This window comes from Chiloscyllium plagiosum, unplaced genomic scaffold (assembly GCF_037043375.1).
Source record: "Chiloscyllium plagiosum isolate Xiang-an unplaced genomic scaffold, Cpla_swu_hap1 HiC_scaffold_6, whole genome shotgun sequence".
NCBI classification, from domain to species: Eukaryota; Metazoa; Chordata; class Chondrichthyes; order Orectolobiformes; family Hemiscylliidae; genus Chiloscyllium; species Chiloscyllium plagiosum.
In genome coordinates, this window is record NW_028270144.1 from 101,630,255 (window position 1) to 101,657,759 (window position 27,505).

General features: G+C 41.3%; 1 long non-coding RNA gene across 3 annotated transcripts in view; it reads right to left on the reverse strand.

The window, feature by feature from the left end:
* Positions 1–12,904: 12,904 nt before the first annotated feature.
* The window catches only part of LOC122550817 (uncharacterized), a 333,113-nt gene continuing 318,512 nt past the window's right edge, over positions 12,905–27,505 (reverse strand). For 2 of the 3 annotated variants that reach the window (XR_015757469.1, XR_015757468.1), the window contains one exon: positions 12,905–13,556. This is a non-coding gene — a long non-coding RNA (uncharacterized LOC122550817). The remainder of the gene's footprint in view (positions 13,557–27,505) is intronic. The other variant, XR_015757470.1, reaches the window with a different exon arrangement.

Consider the following 27,505-nt stretch of genomic DNA (forward strand, 5'->3'; position numbering starts at 1 on the left):
TAGGCAGCGCATGGATATCCAAGGCTTAAGAAAAGGAGGACATCATTTGCATAGAGAGTGGTTTTATGTTTACCCGAACCAACCATCGGAGCCACTACATTAGGGTCAGTACGTATAGCTTCTGCTAGTGGTTCGATTACTAGCGTAAATAGTAATGATGAGAGAGGACATCCCTGATGACAGCCCCAACCTATCTGAACCTGAACCATTGGTGATCACAAATGCTTTGGGGTTTTTGTATAATATTGAGACCCATTTAGAAAATACCTTTCTGACACTGAACCTTTCCAGTGTATAAAAAAGATATGACCATTCTACCCAATTGAATGTCTTCTCTGCATCCAAAGAGACAACTAGCCCTGATATTCTACCCAGTTGACAGGCTTGTATCATATTTAAGACCCTTCTAATATTGTTAGTTGATCTACGGCCCTTGATAAACCCTATCTGGTCCTTTTTTATGATATATGATAAGACCCTCTCCAGTCTTAATGCTAACATTTTAGAAAGGATTTTGAAATCCACATTTAGCAAGGATATTGGTCTATGTGATGAACAATCTTCTGGGGCCTTTCCTTTTTTAAAAATGAGAGAGATATGTGCTTCTCTCAACAAAGGCGGGAGGCTGCCCTGACTATGTGAGTAATTATACATGTCTATAAGTGGACCAGCCAGTTCCCCTATAAATTCCTTATAAAACTCATCCTGGAATCCGTCTGGTCCAGGCGCCTTGCCACTCTGAAGCTGTCTAATTACATTGAGTACTTCCTGGATTGTCAGGGGAGCATTCAGGATTGACAACTGCTCTGAGGTTCAGTCTGGAAAGGACAAGATTTTAAAGAAGGACTCCATCTTCTTAAGTTCTATCCTCACAATCCTGCGATTTATACAGTTCAAAATAGAACTTTCTAAAGGCTGTATTGATCCTTTTACGATCACACGTCAAAGTACCAGCACTTTCTCCAATGGACGTAATAGTTTGAGGAGCCTTTTTTTTTCCTAGCAAGATATGCTCAGTATCTGCCAGGCTTGTCGTCATATTCATATAATCTCTGCTTTGCAAATAATTTTTCCCTCTTTGCTGTTTGGGTAAGTGCGGTATTCAAGGCTGCCTTAAGGGCTGTGATCCGCTGAAGCTTAGTAATGGAAGGCCTATCAACAGACGCTGTCTCAGCTGCTTTCAAGCGAGTCTCAAGCAGGGCTGTTGTTCTCCCTTTTGTCTTTTCTGGGTGACAGAATATGAGATGACTAAACCTTGCGCATAAGCCTTAATGGTCTCCCACATTGTTGACAGGTTACTGGCCGTACCTGAATTAATTTCCAAAAAAGTTTGGAATTCCTGAAAAAAATAATATTTTATAAATTTGCTATCCTTCATTAAGAAGGAATCCATACGCCAATGTCGGGGGCCTATCCCATCGTCCCTAGTCTTTACTTCTATATATACTGCAGCAAGATCAGAAATTGCTATATTACCTATTTTGCAGGACAATATGGAGTTCAAAAGGGTCAAGGGAGCAAATAACATATCAGTCTAGTATGACACTTGTGTGGGTTAGAGTAGAAAGTAAAGTCTCTGTCCTGGGGGTGAAGGCACCTCCACACATCTACTAGCCCTAGCTCCTTATTCAGATCCGCCAATTGTCTACATATAAGAGATATACCTATAGTCCTCTTAGGTATCCTATCTGTTTCTGAGTCCATAATACAGTTAAAATCTCCTCCTATAATTGTATGATGGGCCCCAAAAGCTATCGACTTGGAGAATGCTTCCATTATAAATTTGAAGAGGTGCGCAGAAGGGCAATAAAGATTCAAAATTCCATACTCCTCTCCATATATTAGGGCTTTGATCAGTATATACCACCCAGACTCATCTTTTATCTGGCTTAAGATTTGGAAAGGAAGATTCTTCCGAATGAGAATGACTACTCCCTTTCTTTTGGAACTGAAAGATGAGAAAAAAGCCTGATTGAACCCACCCTGTTACAACTTAAAGTGCTCTTTGTCAAGTAAATGTGTCTCCTGTAAATGAGCTCTGTCAACCCTTTCGTTTTTGAGATTTGATAATATCTTCTTCCTTTTGATCGGTGAATTACTCCCCTTGACATTCCAGGTGCATCACCTAAGAGAATAGCTAGCCATGATCGTCCAGGCAAGCCCGAGACTGCCCAGGAGGAAGGACCCCACCCAAAACACCTTGAATAAAGACCATAGAAAATTCACAAAAACAAAATATCTTTAAGACATTTACACCAACACAATTAAAAACTATTCCTGAGTGAAAAAAACAATGCAAAAAACATTTAAAAGGAGACTTTCCCCTTTGCTCCCAGGGGGCGTAACTACCTATCAATAACCCCGCCATAACCTCTCCTAACTAGTGCCTCACCCTCGGCCCAGGCGTTATAGAATGGGATAGACAAATTCAAGTCTACAAGCTGGCCTTCCTCTTTCGGTTCGGGATGGCCCAGCAACCGAATATTTTTTCGACGGCCCCGATTATCGAGGTCATCGATGAGCTCCTCCAAGGTCCGGATTCGCTGCTCGAGAGTCCAGACCCCGGCCCACAGATGAGTCAGCAGCTGTCTCCGAGGCCACGGCCCTTTGCTCCGCCCCATTCAAGCTTTTCGATTTCCCGGACGTGCTTCTGCAGCGTGATCGAGAATGACTCCCACTTGGACCTGGACTTCAATGAAGGTGTTGATCTTCTCCTGGAGCTTGTTGATCACGGAGATCAGACTCGCCTCTGCAGGTAAGTCCCTCGAAGCAGCCACGGACGTCTCTGCTGCTGCGGGAGGTGGTGGGGGAGGGGTCCCTGTTACAAACTAAGGTGAATCTTTGAGCTTAGTCATTTTAATAACAACACCAAACAGTCCAAGTTTGATGTAAAATGACTATCTATGCTGGGCAAAAGCTATTTTAAATGAATTAAGGGGTGTGGTGAAGTTGGGTGCCCCACTTTGCCCAAGTCTTAGGCAGAGCACTACTGACTCAGACTTGCTGAGTCGCCACCATCTTGAATCTCCATCCAAATGCCTTTTAAATGTTGCAATTGTACCAGCCTCCACCACTTCCTCTGGCAGCTCATTCCATACACGTACCACCCTCTGTGTGAAAGAATTGCCCCTTAGGTCTTTTTTATATCTTTTCCCTCTCACCCTAAACCTATGCCCTCTAGTTCTGGACTCCCCCATCCCAGGGAAAAGACTTTGTCTATTTATCCTATCCATGCCCCTCATGATTTTGTAAACCTCTATAAGGTCACCCCTCAGCCTCTGATGCTCCTGGGAAAACAGCCCCGGTCTGTTCAGCCTCTCCCTATCACTCATATCCTCCAACCCTGGCAACATCCTTGTAAATCTTTTCTTTATGAACAACTGGGGAACAGACAATTGTCCCACAACACATTAATTTTGAAAGATAAACAGCGACAGATTTTTATGAGATAAAGTTATGAATGGATATGGAACAAAGTCAAGTGAAAGGAGTTGATACATGGATCAGTCATGATCAAATTGAAAGGAAGAAATGTCTCACAGGACACAATAGCTACTTCTGTTCCTACTTGTGGTGTTATTGTAGTACCCTGCACATTGGGAAATTCAACTGGCCATTAGAAGTCACTGACTCTCAGTGTTTGCTCTCAGAGTTAACATTTCAGGTATAGAGACCCTTCTTTAGGACTGCTCTGTTTCTCTCTCCACAGATTCTGCCAGACCTGCTGAGCTTTTCCAGCAATTTCTGTTTTTGTTTCAGATTTCCAGCATCCGCAGTTCCTGTTTTGTTTTGGTTTAGAATCTGGTGGGATGCTGTTCCATGTGAAGTTGCTGGATTCTCCTGCCCTAACAGGCTGCTGCTGAAACTCTTCCTTCATTGTCATGTTATGAAGGCATATGCCCATGATGCCGAGGGTTGACCCAAGCATGGATTAAATAACACCTATTTGCTCAAGTGATTTAAGTTGATCCCAAAATCTCATTTTGCAAATCTTCCCCAATACTGCCTAACCTGTGGTTGTTAGAACTTATCTTTGCACCCTTTAGAACACAGAACATCGAACATTACAGCGCAGTACAAGCCCTTCAGCCCTCGATGTTTTGCCAACCTCTGAAACCCATGTAACCTACACTATTCCATTCTCGTCCATGTGTCTATCTAATGACCATTGAAATGCCTTTAAAGTTGGCAAGTCTACTACTGTTGCAAGCAGTGCGTTCCATGCCACTACTACTCTCTGAGAAAAGAAACTACCTCTGATATCTGTCTTATAGATATCACTCCTCAATTTAAAGCTATGTCCCATCATGCTAGCCATCGCCATCCAAGGAAAAAGGCACTCATTATCCAAAATATCTAACTCTCTGATTATCTTATATGTGTCAATTAAGTCAACTCTCAACCTTCTTCTGTCTAGCGAAAACAGCCTCAAGTCCCTCAGCCTTTCCTCATAAGACCTTCCCTCCATACCAGGCAACATCCTAGTAAATCTCCTCTGAACCCTTCCCAAAGCTTCCACATCCTTCTTATAATGCGGTGACTAGTACTGTATGCAATACTCCAAGTGTGGTCACAACAGAGGTTTATATAGCTGCAGCATGACCTTATGGTTCCGATACTCAGTCCCTCTACCAATAAAAGTTAACTTACCATATGCCTTCTTAACAACTCTATCAACCAGGGTGGCAATTTTAAAGGATCTATGTACCTAGACACCAAGATCTCTGCTCATCTACACTACCAAGAATCTTACCATTAGCCCAGTACTTTGCATTTTGTTGCTTCCTCCAAAGTGAACCACCTCACATTTTTCCACATTAAACTCCATTTGTCACCTCTTAGCCCAGCTCTGCAGCTTATCGATGTCTATCTGTAATCTACAACATCCTCTTTCACCAGCCACAAATCTACTGACCTTAGTGTGATCCATAAATTTACTAACCCATCCTTCTATATCCTCATCCAGGTCATTTATAAAAATGACAAACAACAGTGGACCCAAAACAGATCCTTGCAGTACCCCCACCAGTAACTGAACTCCAGGATGAATATTTCCCATCAAGCACAACCCTCTGTCTTCTTTCAGCTGGCCAATTTCTGATCCAAACCATTAAGTCACCCTCAATCCCATGCCTCCGTGTTTTGTGCAAAAGCCTAATTGAAATCCATATACACCATATCAACTGCTTTATCATCATCCATCTGTTTGGTCACCTTCTCAAAGAATTCAATAAGGTTTGTGAGGCACGACATGTCCTTCACAAAACCGTGTTGACTATCCCTAATCAACTTATTCCTTTCTAGATGATTATAAATCCTATCTCTTATAACCCTTTCCAACACTTTACCCACAACCAAAGTAAGGCTCACTGGCCTATAATTTCCAGGGTTGCCTCTAATCCCCTTCTTGAACAAGGGGACAACATTTGCTATCCTCCAGTCTTCTGGCACTATTCCTGTAGACAATGATAACATAAAGATCAAAGCCAAAGGCTTAGCAATCCCCTCCCTAGCTTCCCAGAGAATCCCTAGGATAAATCCCATCCGGTCCAGAGGACTTAGCTATTTTTACACTTTCCAGTACTGCTAACACCTCCTCCTTATGAACCTCAATCCTATCTAATCCAGTAGAACTTTGTTGAATAAGTGTTTGCAATTCTCTATTCCTCTCAGATCAAACCAGAAGCTAAGAAAGATTGGAAACTTATGTCCAGTGCCTCCATAATTTCCCATTCAACTTGGACCCAGATCTCAGATCATCATTGCTCACCTCACTGGGCCACACTCACCCCTCACCTATGATTTATATATATTTAATGCTTACTTTAAATGTTTTTGATTTTCCCTGCTTTCCTATTTAATTTGAATCCTATGCACAGAATTGTACCCAACAATTCATCCTTCCTCCTTATCAGGGAATGTTTTTTTTTAGATTTAGATTACTTACAGTGTGGAAACAGGCCCTTCAGCCTAACAAGTCCACACTGACCCGTAGAAACACAACCCACCAAGACCCATTCCCCTACATTTACCCTTTCACCTAACACTATGGGCAAATTTAGCATGGCCAATTCACCTAACCTGCACATTTTTGGATTGTGGGAAGAAACCGGATCACCCAGAGGAAACCCACGCAGACACGGGGAGAATGTGCAAACTCCACACAGGGAGTCGCCTGAGGCGGGAATTGAACCTGGGTCTCTGGCGCTGTGAGGCAGCAGTGCTAACCACTGTGCCGCCCACGGTGCCACCACGTTCTGACCAAAACTCAGTGCCATTCACAATTACAGTATTAAGACCAGAAACTTGGCATGTTGGAAGTTGAGTGCAAGCCTACATCTTGTCCTCTGCAATATTGCCGACTTCCTTTCAGCAAGAGTTTGTTAAATTTATCTTTGCATCTTATGAATCTACTAATGATAGCCAATTATTTCTCATGACGTTTTTATCTCAAGGATGGTGGCTTCCTGATTGCAGTTCTTTCAATGTAGGGTTTCAAGAATAGCACAACATGCTTGGATTTAAATAACTATAATCCTTTCATAACTTTCTATTCTCATAGGCTCACTACAGGTGTCTCTCATCATAGACTGGGTTATGTCACACCTAGATTTAGCAGCAGAGAACAGTTGTGGTTCCTAAAATGCCAAAGTTAATTGAGAAAAATTCCCATCTGATTACATACATGTGGACGGGAATATAGTTACTGAGGGTTTATAACTCATGATTATAGTAGTCCTGAATGTTAGAGGTGTAAAATATGAGTCTTGGTGCTACTTAGTCTGCTCTTTTTGATGAAATAAATTAATAATCGGTAGTGTTAAATATAAATATTCACATTTGACTTAATTCTATCTTCATTGTGACAGTTATTCAGACAATTAAATAAAAGCACCACCATGCATCATCTTGATTTCTATTTAAAAAGTTAGTAAAAATGTCCATATGTCTAATTATAATGTTATAAAGAAAATTGAGTAACTTACAGGGCATTGCTGAGGTTAATTCATAAACCATTTAATTATAGTTCAGAATCCACAGTCCAATGTTTAGGCTTCACTCTCAATTCAATTGCTCTGACATTAAACCAGCGTATGATACAACTTTTCTCAACAATACTCCAGGCTGTACTTTTGAAGTTCCTGACAATGAATGCTGAGTGCTAATATGAACACTTCACAATCACTCTTCCATAACTTATTACGAGCATTTTTCAGTCTCAATCAAAAGATTCCACGGGCATATATATTCAAGTTCTTTTTGTCACAGCCACAGACACTTAGCATTGTAACACAATTGTAAAGGATTCAGAAAGGATATTACAACTATGACATTTTGGGCATTTCACCAAATAAAATATTTTTGAATTTAAATTCAGTTTATTGAAGACATGCAAAACTAAACTTTTGAATTAACTGATTTACGTTCCTCATTCTTCTATCCTTGTTCAAACTGATTAAAGTTAACCTTACGGATGCAAGAGATTGTAATAAAAAGGCAATTGCTTAAGAATCTGATGGTCATATGTTCTGCAAGGACTTTATCTGTATAAAACATTGCTTAGAATATAGAACATAGAACATAGAAAAATACAGCGCAGTACAGGCCCTTTGGCCCTCGATGTTGCCTCTACGTAACTGCCTTTCCAAAATATGCTGACCTTAAAAAAAGGATGTGTTTTGTCCACAGTGATCATATAATTTTGTGGAGATGCATAGTAGAAAAGGTTTCTCTCAAGGCTTTCACTTTCCAGTCTATACTGTTATTCTTCCTCCCCCTTATCCCTAGAACATGGGTATATATTTACCTCATTAGGAATGGAACATATGTAACAGGAAATGTCAACAGGACACCTGCCTGTGCCTAGTAAATAAATACACAGGAGATTCTTAGAGAGTCTTACTTTACCTTTTAGAGGGAAAGCTGATATGATTGGTTCTTTGGCCAAGTCTTGGGTTTATTCCTGAATTATTGAGTGTTGACAGCCCTTCCTCTTATCTGGAAAGCTTCCATTTACATTGAATCCAAAAGATATTTGGAATTTAACTTAGGTCCAGTGTAGCCTATTGAGCCGACACACCTTAATGAGCATAGCTTTTCACATGTCAATGAACCATTCCTGTTGGTGACCTCACACTGTACGTTTCCATCATTGGGACATCAGGTATGATGAGAGACTTGAGTTATGTTGAGCCACTGTGAATGAGACATGCAGATCTGACTCATACCTCAAAATGAAAGTCCAGTATGATAGGACATTCATTTGCAAACATGAACCTTTTGTTAATGATTTCTTTCACTCTGCGAAGCTGGGATTGTTCTCTTTAGTCAGAAGTCACACGACACCAGGTTATAGTCCAACAGGTTTACCTGAGATCACAGGCTTTTGGAGTGCTGCTCCTTCGTCAGGTGAAGTGAAGGTGAGGCAAAGACCTGCTACATGTACCAGGAGGTGAATAGTCTCCGTTTGAGCTCCTTTTTCGTTTGACTTTCGTATTTGAAGAAATAGCCTTAGATAAAGGATGAAATGATGGAACACCAAACTGCTGCCATAAACAAACAATAACAAGATTGAATCAGGTTTCTAAACTCACAACCAATAAACTGTGGAACAACATGGAGAACTCAAAATCAATCACAAACTGATAGATTACATTCTCTGATGCCAAAACTTTTGTTGATATGCTGATAGAGGAAATAAAATAAAGGGCAGAAAAGATTCTTGGTTTAAAAAATAGAGATGACATGAGCAGTTTTTAAAAGAAATTGCTGCATTTCTTGACCTCACCTTGCTTAGCAGCCTCCCATGTGGCACCTTATCAAAGGCCTTTAGGAAGTCTAGGTAGACCACATCCACTGGGTTTCCTACTTGTCACCAATTCTTGATGTCACAAGGAATTAAGGGCTACGGGGAGAATGCGGGTAAGTGGAGTTGAAATGCCCATCAGCCATGATTGAATGGTGGAGTGGACTCAATGGGCCGAATGGCCTTACTTCCGCTCCTATGTCTTATGGTCTTAAGGTCTTAAGTGAGGATCCTGTTTAATAAATGATAGCTTACCTACAAAGGAAATAAAATTACACCCTTTCAAAACATATCATTTGAGCTAACAAAAAGAGTATAATTAAGTGGAATATAAAAGAGCTGGAGACTATAAGTGCACTCTGTCCTACCATAGGAAGCTGAGACTGGTCATGAGCCATTCCCTGATATTCCCTAACACAGGGAAGCAGGTGGAGGCCAATTAAAAGTGGAGTATCTAAGTATAGTTCTGATATGAACTTGATATAAGGCACAAAATTATCTCTATATATGTTACATGAGGAAGACCAAAAGGCAAATGAATGGTGTGATTTTCATCAGAGATGATCTTTAATCGGGGAGGCGCGATGTTCAACTGTTCAGTCTTGGCTTATGTATTGGTGTATATAATTAGTTAAGCCTGGGTATAGTCACATTGAAAGAGATAGACTGAACTGAGTATTTATGCTGTAAGCTTGAAAATAGACATTTTAGCAATATTGTAATAATGATCCTGCACACAAATAACACGGATTGCATCACTTCCACACGTCCCTGCATGGAAACAGACCCTTCAGTCCAACTCGTCCATGCCAACCTGATATCCCAACCCAATCTAGTCCCACCTGTCAGCACCCGGCCCATATCCCTCCAAACCCTTCCTATTCATATACCCATCCAAATGCCTCTTAAATGTTGCAATTGTACCAGCCTCCACCACTTCCTCTGGCAACTCATTCCATACACATACCACCCTCTTTGTGAAAACGTTGCCCTGTAGGTATCTTTTATATCTTCCCCCTCTCACCCTAAACCTATGCCCTCTAGTTCTGGACTCCCCCACCCCAGGAAAAGACTTTGCTTATTAACCCGACCCATGCCCCTCATAATTTTGTAAACCTCTATAAGGTCACCCCTTAGCCTCCGACATTCCAGGGAAAACAGCCCCAGCCTGTTCAGCCTCTCCCTGTAGCTGAAATCCTCCAACCGTGGCAACATCCTTGCAAATCTTTGCTGAACCCTTTCAAGTTTCACAACATTTTTCTGATAGGAAGGAGACCAGAATTGTACAGAATATTCCAACAGTGGCCTAACCAATGTCCTGTACAGCCGCAACATGACGTCCCAACTCCTGTACTCAATACTCTGACCAATAAAGGAAAGCATACCAAACGCCTTCTTCACTATTCTATCTACCTGCGACTCCACTTTCAAGGAACTATGAACCTGCAAGGTCTCTTTGTTTAGCAACACTCCCTCGGACATTACCATTAAGTGTATAAGTTCTGCTAAGATTTGCTTTCCCAAAATGCAGCACCTCACATTTATCTGAATTAAACTCCATCTGCCACTTCTCAGCCCATTGGCCCATCACAAAACCTCTTTATTAACCTTGTCAGCTATTATTCCCTCTCTGCCACACTGAAACTTGGCTTTTGCCTGTTGTTCACCCTGCCCCTTACTTTCAAAACTTTGACCATTCAGTTTCAATCTCTGAAAAGGGGTTTAATGCCATCAACATGTATCTGACATTTCAAGTTACAGATGTGGACACAATGTACTTCAAACTGTTTAGTCATAGTTAATGAGCTTTCAAGTCAAGGAAGGCTGTGTGGAGGATGGACACTGGCATGGAGTTAGTGGACTGAAGTGTCTATTTCTGTTCTGTAAATGCTATATGTCCTATCTACCAATGTGTCTTGTCCTCCTGATTTAAACAACTAAAAATAGCTACTTTAAAGTGAATGCTCACTTATAAACACACCCTAGCTAATTCCTGTTCAGATAAAGTCAGAAGTTAAATAACACCAGGTTATCGTCCAACAGGTTTATTTGGAATCACAACCTTTCGGAGTGTTGCCCCTTCGTCAGGTGAAGTGAGGGAGAAATGCACAGGCACAGAATTTGTAGGCAGAGAGATCAATGGGCAGAGAGATCAAAAGCTCATACAAAGGGTGTGAGTGGAATGTCAACAGGCTGAATAATAGGTCTCTGCAAGTGATCAAGAGTGTCAGACAGCGTGAGTAAAGTGGCAGCAGCTGAATAACAAGCAAAGGGATGACCTATAATCCAACTGAATGAAGCAGAAAAAAAATAAGATGATGCTGGAGACAAATCAAATGACTGGAATAACATAATGGGTATAAGGGTTGCATGCCGAGGGTCTAACCAAAGTAATAAGTAATCCAAAACTATGCAAGTTAATTAAGGCCAAGAGATCATAACACTTTATCAAGGTAATGATGTCAAAACAGGACAGTAAGGAAGACTTTACAGATCAGAACAGTATGGTGGGGTCACATGTAGCACGGCATGAACCTAATATTACGGTTGAGGCCAACTTCACGGGTATGAAACTTGGCTATCAGTTTCTGCTCGACGATTCTGTGTTGTGTGTCTCAAAGGTCACCTTGGAGAACGTTCACTTGAAGTATAGAGGCTGAATATCCTTAACCACTGAAGTATTCCCCGCCTGGGAGGGAATATTCCTGCCTGGCAGTGTCCATTCATCTGTTGCCATAGCATCTGCATGGTCTTATCAATATACCATGCCACGGGGTATCCTTGCCTGTGCACGTAAGCAAGTAAATGAGAAACATCCAGACCAGATCAAATTCAAGTGCAAGTTATACAATAAATGGCAGGACCCTTGGAGCACTGACATACAGAGGGACCTGGGTCTACAGATTCACAGGTCCCTGAACATGCAACACAGATGGATAAAATAGTCAAGAAGGCATACAGCATGCTTGCCTTCATCAGGCTGGGGCATTGAATATAAAAGTTGGAAAGCTATCTAACAGCTATATAAAACTTTAGTTAAACCACATTTGGAATATTGCATGCAGTTCTGGTTACCAGACTACCAGAAGGATTTCAATGCAGAGAAGTTTTCCCAGAATGTTGCCTGCTCTGGAGGGTTTTAGTTATGAGAGGTTGGATAAACTCAGATTGTCTTCACTGGAAAGACAGAGGCTGTGGAACAACCCGATAAAGGTCAACAAAATTATGAAAGGGTGGATAGTCAGAGGCTTTTTCCCAGGGTGAAAGGTCATCTACAAGAGTGCACAAGTGCAAGGTGAGAGGGGGAGAATTTAAGGGAAAAGAATGGGGAAAGTTTTTGACATAGAGGGTGGCAGGTGACTGGAACACACTGCCAGTGGAACTGGTGGAACCACGCACATTAGCAACATTTAAGTTATAACTTGATAGATACATGAATGGGAGGCGAACAGAGGGATAGAAACCACATACGGGCAATAAGGAGAGTGTCTAAATAAGGATTAGAAATTGGCACAGGTGGGCCAAAGGAACTGTTCCTGTGCTGTATCATATTGTATAAGCTTGCTAATCGATCTTGTCCCAATCAAGGAAAGCCTACTTTAACTAGGTAGCTGAAGTCTATGCCAAAGTATCGTAAACAATGCTTAAACCAAGCTGACGGGATGTATCTGATAAGTTTATATTTATGATGAAAAAGAATTAGTGATTGGAGATGGTGACTTTTACAAGTAGACGAGAGAGTATTATTTTCTTCCCACTTCTTGAGATAGCAGTTCAGTGGACACAACAAGCAGGCACATTAAAAATAATCGACTAAAGTTTCTAAATGGTTTAAATATTTGAAAATATGTTAAAGGATTCCAGATCAGATGAAGCAATGAAATAATCTGCAGTCTAAGAAACACCGATCTATCCATTATGAAGTCAATGAATACAATAGCAGCACTCACAAATTCTAGGATAAAAATGTCTAGAAAGCTGAAGAGAAAGTATTTTCATTGAGAGGGGTATGCAAACATTGTATGAAGGAATCACTGACCAAGCTGTGGTAATTTCTGTATGTTGAAAAAACTAAGCTTAAATCCATTTTTATTATTTTATGGTGCACTTCATGAACTGTATTTTGAGATTATTCACCATTAAAGATATAACAGTTGTATTAAACAAAAACAGAAAATGCTAGAAGTACCTGTGGAGAGAGCAGCAGAGTATGTTCCAAGTCAATAAGCCTTTGTCAGAATTCTCTGAGACGTAATAGAATTCAAGTAACACATGGAAAAGTGGAAGATCTCTAACAGGGTTGATGGCAAGAAGAATTAAGTAACAAGAGTGGTGCAAAACAACAAAGTAATAATTATGCAATAAATAAAGAATTAAGAGATGTACCTCAAGGAGGCATAAAGGGTAAAAGCTGCCATCAAAAACAATAGACTTTATGACCTGAAATTACTCAGTCCAGGTGTTGAGTTCAGAAGATTGTGAAGTGCTCAAACAAAAGAGGTGTTAATCCTTGAATTTACTTTGAGTTTTATTGGAAAACAAAGTTCAAAGTTAGAGAAGCTTTTCGGATGCTGCCTGAATTGCTGTGCTCTTCCAGCACCACTGATCCAGAATCTGGTTTCCAGCATCTGCAGTCATTGTTTTTACCACCTTAATGAAATTGACAGATGACCAGAGCCACACTTGCAGACCGAACACAAGTCTTCTCCAAAGTTGGCCCCCAATCTATGTTCGGCACTCGTCACAACATCTATTGGAAGATGGTACAAACAGAGGTTACAATAAGTAGGTAAGAAAGTTTTATACTACTATTATAACTGTACTTGCCATACCACCTTCTGATGTAATTGAATCAAAGGCAATAATTGCATTTGTTGTGTTTCGCTTACCTTAAAAATTCAGACATGTCAACTAATGGAAGCTAGGCAGAAACAAACAGTCGTGTCATTTTTTTATAAATAAAATGCCTCCTGCAACAGATTTGTTTAGTTAAGCCTTTTAGTACAAAGTTTGACATTCATGAACTAATCTATCTTTTATTCAGAAAATACACACTCAGCACACTTGCAATAGAAAGATAATTGCTAACTGAGGCTAAAGATGTGTCGTTGAGAGCTTTGTTCATATGGTAATATGATTGATTGTATGCTGTCTTTCCTGTCATTTGGGGGCTATAATTTTAAAATGCATCTTCTGCAGGTAACATAATTAATAACCATTCCTTTTATTGCAAAATAAGGATATCTAGCTGCTAGTCCCATTTTAAGTGACTAAAGTAAAAGCAGGCTGTAATTACCTATTTTTAAACAAGATATAAATCAATTTTGTTGATCTTTAAGAAGACTCTGCAACAGTTCCTCCAGGATATATTTGTAACAACAAAGTAATGGCCACACATTCTACACCATGGTCTGTTAGTGATTGTGAAGAGAATGCTTGGTTTTGGTTTTGCTGGTTAGTTTTCAATTACACTTTGAACAGTGAGAGAAAGATGCTTCTTTCTTACAATGGAGCATGAAGAAAGATTAATGTGGAAAATATACTTAGATTCAATTTAATTAAAAGGTAACAAAGCCTTTGTTTGAATCTTATCATTTGCAGTTCAAAAACATCCCTTCAACTGCTCTCAGAGCTGATTCATCTCCAGCTTTTAAAAATGAAAGTTTCCAATTCTGTGGTGTCTTTAACTTAAGAGTCATGAGAAATAACTTTTTCCCACAGTGAGTGGCTAAGATCTGGAATGTGCTACCTGAGGGTATGGTGGAGATAGAACTCCCCACATACGTTCGAGACACCACCCACGCCCTCCACCTCCTCCAAGACTTCTGTTTCCCCGGCCCCCAATGCTTCATCTTCACCAAGGATATCCAATCCCTCTACACCTCCATCCGCCTTGACCAGGGCCTCCAAGCCCTCCGTTTTTTCCTCTCCAGACGTCCCCAACAGTACCCTTCCACCGACACTCTTATTCGTTTGGCCGAACTGGTCCTCACCCTTAACAATTTCTCCTTTGAATCCTCCCACTTCCTCCAGACCAAAGAGGTAGCCATGGGCACACGTATGGGCCCCAGCTATGCCTGTCTCTTTGTTGGCTACGTAGAACAGTTGATCTTCCGTAATTACACCGGCACCACTCCCCACCTCTTCCTCCGCTACATTGATGTCTGCATTGGTGCCACCTCGTGCTCCCGCGAGGAGGTTGAGCAATTCATCAACTTCACCAACACATTCCACCCTGACCTTAAATTTACCTGGACCATCTCTGACACAACCCTCCCCTTCCTGGACCTTTCCATCTCCATTAGTGACGACCGACTTGACACTGACATTTTTTACAAACCCACCGACTCCCACAGCTACCTGGATTACACCTCTTCCCACCCTATCTCTTGCAAAAATGCCATCCCATATTCCCAATTCCTCCGTCTCCGCCGTATCTGCTCCCAGGAGGACCAATTCCACAATAGAACACACCAGATGGCCTCCTTCTTTAGAGACCGCAATTTCCCTTCCCACGTGGTTAAAGATGCCCTCCAATGCATCTCATCCACATCCCGCACCTCTGCCCTCAGACCCCACCTCTCCAACCGTAACAAGGACAGAACGCCCCTGGTGCTCACCTTCCACCCCACAAACCTCTGCATAAACCAAATCATCCGCCGACATTTCCGCCACCTCCAAAAAGACCCCACGACCAGGGATGTATTTCCCTCCCCACTCCTTTCCACCTTCCGCAAAGACCTTTCCCTCCGTGACTACCTGGTCAGGTCCACGCCCCCCTACGACCCACCCTCCCATCCTGGCACTTTCCCCTGCCACCGCAGGAACTGTAAAACCTGTGCCCACACCTCCTCCCTCACCTCTATCCAAGGCCCTAAAGGAGCTTTCCACATCCATCAAAGTTTTACCTGCACATCCACTAATATCATTTATTGTATCCGTTGCTCCCGATGCGGTCTCCTCTACATTGGGGAGACTGAGTGCCTCCTAGCAGAGCGCTTTAGGGAACATCTCCGAGACACCCGCACCAATCAAACAAACCGCCCTGTGGCCCAACATTTCAACTCCCCCTCCCACTCTGCCGAGGACATGGAGGTCCTGGGCCTCCTTCACCGCCGCTCCCTCACCACCAGACGCCTGGAGGAAGAATGCTTCATCTTCCGCCTCGGAACACTTCAACCCCAGGGCATCAATGTGGACTTGAACAGTTTCCTCATTTCCCCTTCCCCCACCTCATCCTAGTTTCAAACTTCCAGCTCCACACTGTCCCCTTGACCTGTCCGGACTTGTCCGACCTGCCTAGCTCCTTTTCCACCTATCCACTCCACCCTCTCCTCCCTGACCTATCACCTTCATCTCCACCCCCACTCACCTATTGTACTCTATGCTACTTTCTCCCCACCCCCACCCTCCTCTAGCTTATCTCTCCATGCTTCAGGCTCTCTGCCTTTATTCCTGATGAAGGGCTTTTGCCCGAATCGTCGATTTTGCTGCTCGTAGGATGCTGCCTGAATTGCTGTGCTCTTCCAGCACCACTGATCCAGAATCTAGATTCAATTCTGTGAAGCGAGAGGGAATTGGATTATTGTGCAGGGTTACAGGTAGAATGCGGTGGAATGATGTTAGGTGAATTGCTCAATTGGAGAGCTGGTTCCACTATGATGGTGTGAATGGCCTTCTGTGCTCCAATCATTCTGTGAATCTGTAACAGGCAATTCACAGAAAGGGTGACAAACACCATTTGACAGTAAGCAACATCAGAGATAAGAGGAAATTTCCTCAAAGCTTGATAAAACAGAGATGTTTTAAGGAATATCCAAAAAGGAAGTAAAAGAAAGAGGGAAGTGGATAGTTTGAGAGAGTTAATTGCTCCAACTTGACCTTTGACAATACTCACCTCCCTGTACCCCAGCAATGACTGCTTCCCCCCCACCCTCCCTCCACCATAATTCAGCCATTGTTAGCCTGCACTTAACCTCTTTCACAGAGATAGCTGTGATCTAAAGTTAGGCTGACCAGCACTGGATCATAATTACCATCTTATCTATCTCAGTGCTGAAAAGCTACTGGTACAACCTGGGAAAATAGCCCGCATGGTATCGGTACAGATATATTTTGAGTGGCATGTGGCTATTTGAACTGAAGCCAATTTAATCACTGAATACCAGTGAACCACACCGATGGGCCAGCAACAGCAGTGGAGAGACAAGTTGGAAATCATCAGCTGTTTGCTTAAGACACCATGGCACCAACACTTGCACAAGACAGACTCCTGCAGAAGGACAGCCCACAACTACAATGTAATGCCAAATATTTGTGGTATTATCCTGAATCTTAAGTTGTCCACTAAGTGAACAGAAAATTGCTCTTCTAATGCGCCCCATTCATCCAGCACAATTTTAATTAATAATTACTAATTTAATTCAAATGAAGTATTGTAAAGTAGCCAATAGAATATCCAACTCCATAATTCAGGTACATTTTTCTTAATTTTGGGACATAGGAATTAGGAGCAGCAATAGGCAATTCAGCCCTTTGAGCCCACTCTGCCATTTAACATGAATATTGCCGATCTAATGCTGGTCTCAAATCCACTCTCCTGCCTGCTCCCCATAGCCCTTTATCCCAATTTTCATCAGGAACATATGTATTTCTTTCCTGAATTTGTTCATTGATTCTGCCTCAACTGCACTCTGTGGCAGTGAGTTCCACAGAGACACAACCCTCTGAGAGAAATAGTTTCTCCTCATCTCAGTTTTGAACCTATCTCCTGTCACTCTATATCTATGACCTCTTGTCTGAGACTGTCCCACAAGGTGGAACATCTGTTCAATGTCTGCCTTATCAATCCCCGTTCGATCATAGAATTCCTACAGTGAAGAAGTAAGCTGTTCGGCCCATCTAGTCCACACCAACCCTTTGAAGAGCATCCCACTCCCCAATCTCTTTAACCCTCCATTTCCCATGGCTAATCCATCTAGCTTGCACATCCCTGGAGACTATGGACAATTTAGCATGGCCAATCCACCTAACCTGCGCATCTTTGGATGATGGGAGGAAACCAGAGCACCTGGAGGAAACCCATACAGACATGAGGAAAACATGCAAACTTTAGAATCCTAAATTCCAAAAGAACCCACCTCCTTTAATGATTTGACACTGGGCCAAACTAACTCAAAACTCCTCATGCAAATAACCAGCAGCTTCTCTCCACCTCCGACCAAAATATCAAGACTACCCACACAATGGGTCAGGGACTGCCCTTGTCATCCTACACCCATCCAGATTCAAATCGCCTCCTAATGAGTCCACTTGTGTGTCCAGATTCAGTTCTATTAGACAGTAAAACTCATCAAAGGAGGCAGAAGAAACAAGAAGGATAAAACACCAGAAACATTCATCAGGCCCTTCAACACTCAGGAATGAGGAATGCAGTTAAGGGTCAGGCCACTGACCTGCCATCAGCCTGCAATAAAACACCGGGCAAAAACTGAAACAGAAAGTGCTGAGAAACCCATCAGATATGGGAGAATCTATGAGAGGGAAAGAGAGATAACATTGAGTCAAGTGACCCTTCATCAGAACTTTCTCTCCACATATGCTAAACTTATTCAACACATTGTTTTTGTTTCAGTTTTTTTTTTAAAATAGCTGCTGAATAATTATAGAATTCTGACAGTGCAGAATCAGGCCATTTGGCCCAAATAGTCTATGCTGACCCTCTGGAGAGCATCCAACCTAGCATCACCTCATCCCTGTAAACCTGCATGGAGTTTTTAAACCATGGCTAACATGACTAATCTGCACCAAACTAGTCACGACAGGATACTTTGTTTCTTTTAAAAGACAGACTTTAGCCCATCCACCTAAACTACACATCTTTGGACTGGGAGAGGAAACCCATGCAGACGCAGGGACAACACGCAAACTCCACACAGTCACCCGAGGATGAAGTCAAACCCTGGTCCCCGACGCTGTGAGGCAGCAATGCTAGTCACTGAGTCACTGTGTTGCCTGGCAGACACAATTTCCACAATTCCCTGTGCTCCAACAACTGCTCAGTTCCTCACCTGCAGTTGCTACTTGACTGAGTAGTGCAGAGGAAGGCCATTCAGCCTATCACATCTGCACCAGCCCTTAGAGCATTTGAACTGAATGCCAAGCTCCTACTTCTTTTCCTGTAACCCTGCAGATCATCTCCATTTACATAATCTCTCAATTGAACCTGCCTTTGCCACTCTTCCAGGCAATGTATCGGAAACCAAACTATTTGCTAAGTTAAATAGCCTTTCTTCACCTTACGTTGCTCTTTTGCAAAACACTTTGAATCTGTGCCCCATGATTCATCATTCATGAGTAGAAACAGATTATCCCTATCCATCCTCTCCACACACTGAGCGTTTTATATAACTCAGTCAGATCTCCCTCATTCTTCTAAATTTCCCAATATAATCAAAATTCAAAAATCTGATTAAGTGTTAAGACCTATTCTTCACATTTAGTCATTTTTTTGTGTGTATGCAATGTTTTGTGAATTCTGGTCTCCAATTATTGACCTAATATGCAAATCCAGCAGGATTCCGAGACTTATATTAAGTATATCAAGTGATCGATATCCTGCCTCCAAGTTGTGAGCTTCATTGACAGTCAATGAGTTCAGGCTCATTGTCATCAAACTCAATTCAAATATTCTATTCCTAGCCTCTTCCATCATATAATTTTATTTCTTTTTAAATCCAACAGTGTACTTGATTCATCTTTTAAATGCATCAAAATGTTCCAAGACAATTCTCCAAGGGAGTATCGAAAGAAAATCCTCAGGAGCGAGAATCCCTGCAGTGCGGAAAGAGGCCATTCAGCCCATCAAGTCTGCACTGATCCTCTGAAGAGCACCGCACCCAAGGCCCAGCCCCTATCCTATCCTTGTAACCCTGCATTTCCCATGGCTAACCCACCTAACCTGCAGATCCCTGGACCCTTTTGGGCAATTTAGAATGGCCAATCCACCTAACCTGTACATCTTTGGGAAGAAACCAAAGCACTCAGAGACAACCCACACAAACACATCGAGAACATGCAAACTCCACACAGACCCAAGGACTGGAATTGAACCCAGGCGCCTAGCATTGTGAGGCAACAGTGCCAATAACTATGCCACCATGCCATTAACTAGAAAATTTAATGTTGCAACCACTCTCTCTGGTAGTCCCTGAAAACAAGCTAATACTTGATCATGGCAAGAAACCAACATGAGGGCTTGTTTAATGTGTGGCAGATGTTGTACTGCAGCTGCCACATAGTCCTAGGTGACCAGGAAATTTTTCCAGTCTTGCCGATGTGCAGGCTAGGTGGATTAGCTATGGGAAATGCAGGGTTACAGGGGTAGAGTAAGGGAGTGGGTCTGGGTGGGATGGTCTTCAGAGGGTCAGTGTGGAATCAATGGGCCGAATGGCCTGCTTCCACACTGTAGGGATTCTATGACCAGCCATTTACAGGGTGCTAAATCGACTTGGTTGGTTGAGCTATAACGCATCTTCCATGGCCTTTAATCCGAAATTGGGACTTGAACCTGAACATTTTGCCCCCGAGGAGAGATGCTAGCACTGTGCCACAAGACTTCGCTGGGGCTGTAATCAAAATTATGGAGATCAATGTGAGTTTCTCTTTCTATCTAGAGTTAGTAGTTTCAGAGTTGAGTGATTCAAGATTGCCTGTCCTGTTACTTGTCGCGATTTTCAATGATGTTTACAAATAGAAAATCGTTAACTTCTTGAGAAAATCTGTTATGCAACTTTCCCACAATTCTGGTGCCTCCACAGTGATAATATATATTTGAACATCACTTGTCAGTGCTATTTTTGATAATCCCATACCAATATGAAACATATTTCTATGATCACAGCGCACCATAACCAACAATAACCAACAGATAGCATGCCAAAAGTAAGAAAAGCTACAGAAGATACTTTAAAAAATTGCAGTTGTGGTAAAATTATGTATTTTGTTTGTCTATAAATTATAAGCTTTTCTACCTTTCATTTGATACTATTTCCTGGCCCAACAAATATAACTTTTGAAAAGCCACTTTGAAGCCACTTGTTTCATGAATATATTTACTAAGGTAGGATTCAGAGAGTACAAAGTGTGATAGAATATTCCAGAAGTATGAGAAATATAGCTTCAAAGGGTATGAGTTAGCATGCAACACAGCTCTAATCTAATAATTGGAATGGAAGATGAGAAAGCTTTTCAAAAAGAAAAAAGATAGTGTTTAAGCTGATGTACATATAAGGAAGGGGCAGAGTAGTCACAGATCCGGTTATTTGTATCCGCCTCCAAAATTTGCACCAGCCCTGACCTATTTCTCCAATTATGAGCTCTTCCTACTACAGAATTGTTCAATTCCCAACATTAACATTGAACCCATCAGCAGCCCTACGGGAAATGCCAGCAGGAAAGCCTTGATAGAAACCAGCCTCCAGTGGGTTAAAATTGGGAGCAAAATGGAGGGAGAAAAAGGTGTTCCATGTTCCTTGCCATCTTAATATATGGCTTCCTGCATTTACCATTAGCTTGTGATGGTTTTGTACCCCATATCTGCATTTTGACTCCCACAATTGACAGTCACTGAAGTAAATGCCCTGAAAATCATCTAGAAAGCCAGGCCTCACCTCAAACCATCATTTGTTTGTGACAAATGGGAAACAAAGTACTCAATGACATAGAAAGACAACATTGCAATGCCCATTCCCACTGCCTGAATATTCCATCAAATGCTACCATTGTCCCACCTGATTTCAGGCAGGTCCATACCAGCAAAATTAGCCCATAATGTCAATTCAATTAAGAATCATATTAACCAGATACATAAAAGAATGTTTTATATGTAGTGCGAACCCCCACTAAAGAAGATGCTATTTCTTACCACCACAGTTACATCTGTCAACAGTTTGCAGAGTGTTTGTGATGCTTCTGAGTTAACCTGGGATTCCAACAAACATGCTCCTTGCAGATACAATAATTAGTTAAATTTTCAAGAAGAGTTATAGAGATGTACAGTGCAGAAAAAAACCCTTTGTCCCATTGCTTCTGCACCAGTCAAAAACAACCATTTAATTCCTAACCACCCTAGGCCGATGAACTCTTCTGCATTTTTTCTACAACTATGCACTTAACCTGTTCTTGGGAAGTGCCATCTGTTTAAATAAACCATTGGCTGCCTGTAATATAATTCAGGGTAATTTGTAAGTTCATTTTTTTGCAATTTTTCTTTTTGCTCTTTGACTGCTGAATTTTTTTGTTGGATATAAAAGACCAACCACTGCTATTATTGTTTAATTCACATTCCAGTCTTTTGTTTTGAATGGAATTAATGGTAAAATTAATGTTCTACTAATAACCATGACAGTAAATGACAAATATGTTGCCTTTAACAATTGCAGTAATGCACATGTATTCCCCCCCGCCCCCCCCGCCCCCCCCCCCCCCCCCTCCCGTGATTACCAAATTAGCATACCAACTGAAAAATTTATTTACCCTAAAGAAACAATAAAAGGACAACGACACCAATCCTTTGAAGTTCAGAAATGCTTCCAGCAAATCAAAGACACAGTAGGGGAAGCAGCATATTGCTCAGCAGACAGCGATTTTCCACTACTGGGAACTAATGTCTCTGCACATATGCTGCAGAACTGAAAACACGATTCTTTCTCCCTGACATTTCCATGAACTTTACTCCCATGCACTGGATTCACTAACCTTTAAACTGTTCTATCCTTTGGAGCAACATAGTGGGAAACCCTTCAGTAATGTCTCAGGCTGTAGCACAAAGATATCTTCCAATAATCATTCTTGACCTTTTGGGCCACAGCAACAAAAAAAAAGATACACATGTTCAGTGTTGTTTCTCCATGTTCAGCACTTTCAGAAATCTTCATCAAGATAAGTGAAAGACCTATTCATATCACTGTGGCAATTTACAACAAGCACACCAGTCTTTATGTAGTTGGTATCAATGCTATTATGATCCTAGCTGAAGTTATTACCAAACTAGTAAGATCATAGTCTGAAATCTGGTTTGACAGATCAAATTTCATTTCTTTTAATTTAACAAGCTGATCTCTCACTGAAACATCAGCATATAATGCTGCTGATTAGGGTTTAACAAGAAGAGAGATATTTATTACTCTAAAGAAATGGAGATAAAATAGTTAAAAACTATTTACTTATAACGCAATGTGAAAGATTTCAAAACAAAATTCCAAATATCCCAACACATTCACTTTATAGTACTCGTTTATCAGAGAGAGAATTGCCTCCTCTATCATACTTATAATTGTTTCTTTCAATTCTTAGTCTTAAGAGTTTGACATCATTTACCTTGAATATTCACACAACTGAGTTTCAAGTTTCTTAGTTTCAAATAAACATTCAACCCAAATACTTCTGGTCTAGAATTTTCAAACTAAAACCTTATACTGTGGTAAACTATTTCCTAACTTCTCTTTCTAAGGGAGAAACTTTTTATATATCTAGCTGTGGTGAGGTCTTTTGTGAACAGAAAATGAAAGGTTGAGCAAAAATCACTTTGTCAGTCTCCTGAACTAAACTCAAGCTAATGCCTTTCAATGTTTGCTCTCTCTGATTGTAAAAGTGTCATGACACAAAGAAATTCCCATCATCATTCTGGGTGGACCCCCAGTCAGCTGCCCTCTTATACATACTAATTTTAATATATAGGTTCCTGAAAGACTAATAAGATAAACTCCCTCATATACACAGACTAAAACCCACATGCAATTAGGTCAAAATCAAAATCCTTAAAATTAATGATATATACATCATATGCCATACACCACACTTCATATACAATGGCCAAGATCTTCCAAGCACTGGCAAAAATATCAAAAATACACTCAATTCGATTCATCTGGGCATTTCTTCCCAGTGTCTTTTTACACCAGTTTACAAAGAAATGCCATACAGTGTCCCTCAGGGAATTCTGTCAAAGAGGGTGTATTGGGGAAGATGGGATACACTCCTTTCTTACAATACTAGCTATGCATGATTAATTTAAAGGTCCAGTATGAATTTGAGTGAATGGATATGGGAATGGGTGACTGGATGAGTGAGTGAATAAATAAGTGATTGAGGGCTTAGGTAGGGAGTTGGGTAGTGTAAGCAAGTGGGCAGCATAAGCAAGTGGGCAGCGTGGGTGAGTTGGGTTATGAATGATTGAATGAATGGAAGCGTAGGGCGGCTGAGATGGTTGTCTGGGTAGGTGAGTAAGTTCGGTGGTGGTTGAAGTGTGTGAGGTGGTAGATGGCTGAGTTAGAGAAGTTGGTAGAGACAAATGGATAGACCATTTGTGATTAGTCAGATCAGATGGGGAGGGGTAATCCATTTTGAAGGATGGGCAGGTCTGGATGGCTAGTCAGATAGTTGGAGTGGAGTAGACTTGTTCAGAAGCCGGTTTCGTGAGTCTGAGGGATGGGCAGATTGGGGGGAGTCAAGTCAGGCCAGAAGAGGTAATTAGGTTTGGGAAAGTGGTCAAGTCTCCTCAGGGCATAGGGACGTGGGGTCAATAGTCAGGTGGTTATGAGAGGAGTAGAGTTTGGGGGATGGAGGGTGGACAGGTTGGGGGTGGGTGTGAGGGGTTTACAGGTTAGGATTGGGGTGAGAGGTGACAGGTTAGGGGTGAGGGTGAGGGCTGGATAGATTGTGGCCAGAAGTGAAGGTGGACAAATTGGTGGTAGGGGTGGAAGTGAGGGTGAGGGGTAGGAAGGTTGGGGTGGGGTGAGGGGAAGACAGTTGGGAGTCAGGATGATTAGATTACATTACATTACATTACAATGTGGAAACAGGCCCTTCGGCCCAACAAGTCCACACCGACCCGCCGAAGTGCAACTCACCCATACTCCTACATTTACCCCTTACCTAACACTACGGGCAATTTAGCATGGCCAATTCACCTGACCTGCACATCTTTGGACTGTGGGAGGAAACCGGAGCACCCGGAGGAAACCCACGCAGACACGGGGAGAACATGCAAACTCCACACAGTCAGTCGCCTGAGGCGGGAATTGAACCCGGGTCTCTGGCGCTGTGAGGCAGCAGTGCTAACCACTGTGCCACCGTGCCACCCACGATGAGAGGTGGACAGATTGTGGAGTGAAGAGGAGGACCTACTGTGGCGTAATGGTTGGATTTGGTGAGGGTGAGGAGTCAAAGAATCAGCAGGGAAGGTAGGTCTGTTCAGGCTTTATTGGATTGAATCAGATGGCAGTGTGGCAGGGTCAGGAGGATAGTCAACTGATGGGACATACCAGGGGCTTATGGAGTTGCTGGGTTGGTTCAGGAGGTTATTCAGGTGAATGCACTTATTTAGGATGATATTCAGATCAGGACAGGTCAGGGTGAGTTTTGTAACTGGAGGAACATTAAAGGTCAAATAGATATGACAGTTGTATAGATACTAAGTATTAGACAATGCTTTAATCTGTACAACACTACCTGGGAACTGTCTGAAGTTTTATTCAGAGTCGGATCCTGCCATAGAGGCTCTCAGAAAGAAATGGAATTGTCCATTAGATGTTGTATCTTCCCAGTGATGCTTGGATAAACACATCAGGACTTTCACAGGATCTTACCACATACCTTCAGCCATAAACCTAATGTCTGACGAACTGGTCTTTGGAAGAATCAACCCAGTGCCTTATATCCTAATAAGTTATTACGTTTTTACTTGAAGTAATTAGTCTACCATTTACTGGTACCTTTTGCTTGTTCCATTTTTTAAATTTGGATTTATGGAGATTGAGGAGTAAATTTAATAAACAATAAATAAATAACATTAGTTAATTAATTAACATCTTGTCAATGAGCTGGCCACAATTGTTTCAGTAAGTCATCATACGCACGCTCCAGTATACAACTTAGCTCGAGCATTTAGTCTTAACAGACGGAAAATATCAAGGTGTTCAGAAAGGTTGTTAGAGAAGCAATTTATAAAGTTCATGAGTATTTTTTGGCCAGTTCAAGAATGGCAGATGGATCCAGGAATAAATGATCACACTGTCCAGTTGGTGTGAGGCACAAGTGATCAGACAAAGGGGGAAAAAAAAGTTGTTTGAAAAACAGAATTTAAAGAAGAGTGCGAGAGTTTAATCTGATGTCTTTAATTTGCTATCAAGTAAAAGTGGTGAGTATCAAACAAGAGGCATGGACAGAATATCACAGAATGTCATAAGTGGCTGATGGAAGATTCACAATAATGTATTGATGTGTTACTGCAGCCCAGGAATCCAACTTATATGACAATGAATCTGCCTTCAATCTATTTAACGATAGTCTTGCCTGCAGCACAACAATTTAGAACAGCCACAGACCGCAACTCTGAACTTCACGCTTCTTCTGAGGTATGTAAGGTACAGGTTACATTGAATGAGCTTCAACAAATGTGAAAAAATGGAAGAATGTGCTCATCAATATGTAGTCAAACAAAAATAGTCAATTTATCTATATGAAGGTTTGTGTCAAAACTTAAATGAAATGAATATCCAGTTTAGATTACTTCTTTAGAATTTCAAAACAGATTTGAAATTCAACACTGAACACCAGTCAAACCACAAGAGTGTGAATGAAAGCCTTGTTTGTGATAATGAATGAACTTGCCACTATCATTTTTAGTCATAAGTCAGATCACCATTCAGTATTAGGATCAGGACAATAAAGATAGTGTGCATGCATCAAAAACATGACTAGTTTGGATTTAACAATTAAAAGAAACAGTAGCTGTCATAATATTTTACCTTACTTCAGTTGTGACACATTTGATGTGTTTTGCTATATTATTTGGAAATATCGGTTTTATTTGGATCATTATGAAATTTTAATTCTGATTATAATTTAACCAATTCCTCAGTTAGGTGAATTGGCCATGCTGAATTGCCCATAGTGTTAGGTGAAGGGGTAAATGTAGGGGAATGGGTCTGGGTGGGTTGCGCTTCGACGGGTCAGTGTGGACTTGTTGGGCCAAAGGACCTGTTTCCACACTGTAAGTAATCTAATCTAATCAGGTAAAATAAGAAATCAGGGGAAATATTTGTCCAAAGTGAAACAGATCACTTCTAAAAGCTTAGATTTTTCTGTAGGTACAATGGGGAGGCTAACAGGACCTGCCATTATTATGAAAGAAATCAGACAGCAGCTACCAGTGAGTTCAGTTAATCACAATTGTCAGGATATCGTTGTCTGAGTTACCATATTCTCTACAAATATTGTTACCAAATGCCCATTGAAGGTATTCGAAAAGATTGGCACATATCAGTAATTTTTTTTGAATGATGTGACCTTGCATTTGCTGAATATAAATGCTGAAAAAAAGACAGCATTTTTTTCATTTTGTATTCATCAGGGCAACTCACTAGAAACACAGTAAAGTTATGGGAAAACATTTATACTGTGTCAGATGCAAGTGCAGATTGTTTGACCAAAGTTGGTAGAACATTGACATAGAGAATGCACAAGTTAATTATGCTTGATGGATAACTGTCAAGTTTTGGTATACTTTGTGTCAGAGTTCATCACTTTTCTCTTTGCATTCTTTCAGAGAATCAGTAAAAAATTAAAACAAGTTATAGAGGGTCTTCATTGATTTACTTTGGGTCAATGTACATCACAAATTGATCAGGAGAAAAT